Here is a 4629-nt window from a genome sequence, read left to right on the forward strand (position 1 = left end):
AGGGGGGTAGATCACCTGAAGTCGGGAGTTCAAGACCAGCCTGACCAACATGGAGAAACCCCGTCTCTACTAAAAATACAAAATTAGCCGGGCATGGTGGTGCATGCCTGTAATCCCAGCTACTTGGGAGGCTGAGGCAGGAGATGGCTTGAACCTGGGAGGCGGAGGTTGCCGTGAACCGAGATCATGCCACTGCACTCCAGCCTGGGCAACAAGAGTGAAACTCTGTCTCAAAGAAAAGAAAAAGAAAAAGAAAGAAATGATGATATAGATTTTTAGACAGCTTCGCATGCCTGTGGTGCTTATATAAATACATCTACATACATATAGCTACATGTGCACATGAAGAATCTGGAAGAATGACAACGAAATGTTAACAATGGTTATGTCTGGGAAGAAGGATTGGGGGTTGTGGATCACTTTGCTTTTCTTCTTTACACCTTTCTGAATTGGAATATATACATATATAACTTGTGACTTTAAAATTTTTGAAACTTGAAAAAAAACTGTAATGAGAAATCAATGGCCTCGGTGCCAGAGAACTGAATTCCATAGCTCAAACTGGTTCTCCCAACAGGAGCTATTGGTCTCACCACCAAGGGGAGGTTGGAACAGACCCACAGAAGGGAACTGTTCCACTTAGCCAGGCAGTCGCTGTTCTAAGCAAGTCAGCAAACACATCTGCCAACTGGCAGCCATGGGGAGAGCATGTCATGTCACGTGTCCAGCATGTGTGGCCCCATCTGACTCAGAGGCAACACGCACAGCTCTGGCGCCATACTCACGGTCGCGGGTTGGGATCAGCTGTGCCTCCCCATCCCCATCCCCTACAGACCACCTCCCCTTACCCTGCCTGCCTGGAGCCCCAGCTGGCTCTTAGAAGGTCCCTTTCCAATTTGCTCCACATTCGGGAGTTTCTTATTCCCACGGGAAGAACTCGTTGCCACGGCGACGTGCGCCTCCCAACCCTGAAGCCCGCCCTGGAGGCGAAATCCTTGCCTGTGCAGCCCTGCCTGGGCTCCCAGGCTGAGCCGGAGGACCCCGGGGGTTCACCTAGCTCTCTGGTATAAGGGGCTTTAGTCTCTATATTCTTTGGGCTTGGGGGGTGGGGACAGTGGGGAGGATTAATTACGGAGGCAAGGTCAGAGGGAAAGGGAAAAATGGGAAAGATTTTAAAGCCCCTGGTCATTCTTGCCTTTCCGCCCGCCCACCACGACCCCTCAGCCAGATGCCGTCTCTAGTTCGGGAGCGTTGGATAGGGATGCCAGCCAGGCACTCTGCTTTTCCTAAACAACTTCCAAGAACCCCGGAACATTTCTTAAAGTGTCTGGAACGAAGCTTTAACCTCGCCTGCTCCATCAGCCTGGGACGGAAAAGACGGGAGGGGCGAAGAAGAGGCGGGGCAAGGGGAGCCCGGGCAGTTCGGTGTAAGTGATCCAGGCGTCCAGCGCCCCAGGCGCACCCCGCGGAAAGGCGTCGGGGAGTCGGGGACGTGCGGGAGGAGACCACCCGGCCAACCCCGGGGTATGAGCTGCAAGGCTGGCCACGCCCGGCAGGAGACTGCGCGCAGAGACCCGCCCGGAGAAGCAGGGGAGGGGGGAAGGCGGCCATGTACAACCCCTGGCAGGTGGGAGCCTCCCTGGCGCCAGCTCGGGGAGGGCCACGCCCCTTCCCAATTCCCCGCGCTCGGCCTCCGGACTGCTCAGGGGGCCACGCCCCTTCCGGATTCCCCGCGCTAGGTCTCCGGACCGCTCAGGGGCCCCGCCCCTCCTCGAGTTCTCCGCGCTCGGCCTCGGGACGGCTCAGGGGGCCACGCCCCGTCGCCCGGGGCCCCGCCCACTCCTCAAGCCCCGTGGGACTCCCAGCGTACCTCCCTCTCGCTGCCGCGCTGGACTCCCAGACCTCGGCAACAACCGTATCTCCTGTTACTCGCCCCAGGGTGGTTGCCCGGGGAAAAACTCCAAGCGTTTCACTGGCTGGCCTGGAAACCCTTTCATCTGTGCTCCATCAGCAGCTCTTTGATTGAGTTCTCCTGGCTTTAGAGCCTCCCACTATGGTCATGCTGCAAATTTCCGTGGCCAGCACCCGAGGCCTGCTGGCTCCGATCTGGGCCACGTGTACACCCAGGTGCGCCCCCTTAGCCTCACGCCCTCGTCCTGTTGCCTCCCCATCCCTATAGCCTGCGGGACTTGGGGTTGCAATGAATCTTAGGTTTTTTCCCAGGAGTCTTTTATTCCTCCAGCGTCTCCGTGCACCCGTCTGCTCCAACACCTGACATTTTCCTTCAACTCCACCCTCCCCTCCCCGAGTCCACAGACACACATCCACCCACACGCCTCTTCCCTTCCCCTCCACCCTCAGTCAGCGGCAGAGTCAGTCCATCCAATAGGCAGGAGCCCAAACGACTGTCCACGGACAGCTGTTCTCTCCCCTAGAAGAGTGGGGCTGCACACAGCAGCAGGCCCAGGAGGAAATCGTGCTTTGATAGCCCCAGGCATCGTATTTCATCGTTATTTCACAAGTGAGCCAAATGGAGAAGGGATTAGCTGTTTCACCCAATAAGCCCACATCTGTAGTTACATTCTGACTGGGATAAAATTACCCTGGTTATTAATCCTTCTGCTTTAGAGCATAAGCTGATCACCAGCTGGGGTCAGGAAAAAATTCCACCCCAGCTCCTTCCAACCTGCTCCCCCATCCTCAGCTGCTCCATTTTCTGTGGTCTGTTCTTGCACAGTTAGGTCTACAAGCCAGGTTCAAGGCCACCAACTGAGGCACCTGTCCTGAGACAGGACCATTCTAATCTGCCCTGAAAAGGACATCCCATTGATCATGTAAGTATGTACTGAGAATCTGCTGTGGGCAAGACATTGGTCTTCGCTGTGGGAGATACAAAAACCATTCAGGCATGGCCCTTGCCTTTTTCATGCCAAGAAAAGCTGAAGTGTGTGGTCAGAAATTGCATGTGGTTTCTGGGACTTACTGCCCTGAGGCACCCTGGGTGTATCGGATGGCCTCAGGGAACACAGTTTGGGTATGGGCAGTATTTTCCTGCCCATTGCCATTCCCTTCTGCCTCAGGTGTATGTGGGCTTTCCCTGCAGTCAGCCAGCAGGCCAGGCCAGGGTGGCTTTGTTTCTGTCTCTGACCCTTTCTCTTCAGACTCCAAATCTGCAGGTGCTGGAGACTTTGAAGGAGTCTCCATTTCCCTTGGTAGAAACAAGAGGTAGGAACAAGCAGGTGGAAAGCCAGGGTTACTCCTTCCAGCCAATGGGTCTGGGGCTGCAGCACACAAAGTTGACATCCCGAGAGGCCATTTTCCTCAATCGCTTCAGACCTGGCGTTGGGTGGACAGACCACATGATTCAGCATCCAAATTGGGGATCTCTCAATAACAGAAAGAGGTGTCATTGATAATTTCATGGAACTTTCCTGAGCACACCAGGGTGTGCTCATTCTTCCTGAGGTGTCATCTCCCTTGGGCATCGTAAAAGGCACCACTGAGACACAACAGCTTTTGTCACCATTTCCCGATTGTGTCCCAAGCTCTCTGTCCTCTTCCCTGTGCTAGTCATCTCACAGTCTTCTTCTGCAGGTAGATCCCCCCTACTTCAGCCCTTCCTCCCACCTCAGCTCCTTTGTTCCCACTGCCATGCCCAAAACACCTATATTTCCACTCTCCAACCTTGGATCAACCCAACTGTGTTTTCACGCTACTATGTCCAGGATACTGGGTGATACTAGAGATAGCCATCAATAACATTCATTACGTGAATAAGTCTGGGTTGATCCTGTGACACAGTTATGCCTTCTACCCTCTGCTGCTTCTCAACATTGCTCAGTCCTTATGTTGGTGTTCTCATGTCACATGATAGAGTTCCAAACCTTTTGTAGCCCGAATCATCATCTATCCCCTAATTCTTAGAAAAGACCGTAACTTCACCAATAGCAACAACAACCAAAACCAATTGAACAAACAAAAAAATACTTAAGATACGAACCTCTCAGATTTTCTGAACTCTCTACCTCCAGACTAAATTTGTGGATGGATGCCTATCTGTTGACCAGACCCTCCCTCTTCAATGAAAACTGCCTCTCCTTCCACTCCATCTGTGAGGCACCCTTGGATGCTGACATGTGCTTACATAGGACTTCCTGTCCACAGCCAGAATTAGCCAGAATTCACTGACCCATGGTTGGACTCCTAAAATACTCAAGATGAGAGACATGTTACTTTTCCTTACTATAGTAACTATCAAATGCATCCCATAACCTTATGTTGTAAACATCAAATATGCACAATAAAATTTATTTGAAAAAATAAAGCTGGAAAATTGAAAGTAATGAATGTTCAATTAAAATCTGCAAACAAGCAAATAAATAAATACTCAAGATGGGCCAGTGACAGCCTTTCTCTAGAGTTTTTGATTTGAGGCCAAGAAGGTTAGTGCAGCCTTTCTGCCATGGCTGTACCTGTGAAGATAAACATTTGGGAATTGATGGCAGCCTTGTTTCTCCACCAGGCTGAAGAAACTAGGACCTGTGAGGGCTGAGATTGGAGTGAAACAGATGTGAAGAGAAAAGTCCTGGGTCCAGGTGGTCCTGGGGCCCAGCCATGCTCTTGTTTTTT

At 52.2% G+C, this 4629-nt stretch overlaps 1 long non-coding RNA gene across 1 annotated transcript; it reads left to right on the top strand.

Moving 5' to 3' along the window:
* The first annotated feature begins 774 nt into the window (after positions 1-774).
* Positions 775-4341, top strand: LOC134740211 (uncharacterized). The gene is made up of 4 exons (XR_010127509.1): positions 775-1064; positions 1225-1427; positions 2738-2834; positions 4032-4341. It is a non-coding gene; the product is annotated as an uncharacterized LOC134740211 (long non-coding RNA).
* Positions 4342-4629: the final 288 nt, after the last annotated feature.

The sequence above is a fragment of the Pongo pygmaeus genome, chromosome 8 (assembly GCF_028885625.2).
Source record: "Pongo pygmaeus isolate AG05252 chromosome 8, NHGRI_mPonPyg2-v2.0_pri, whole genome shotgun sequence".
In the NCBI taxonomy this organism is placed as follows: Eukaryota; Metazoa; Chordata; class Mammalia; order Primates; family Hominidae; genus Pongo; species Pongo pygmaeus.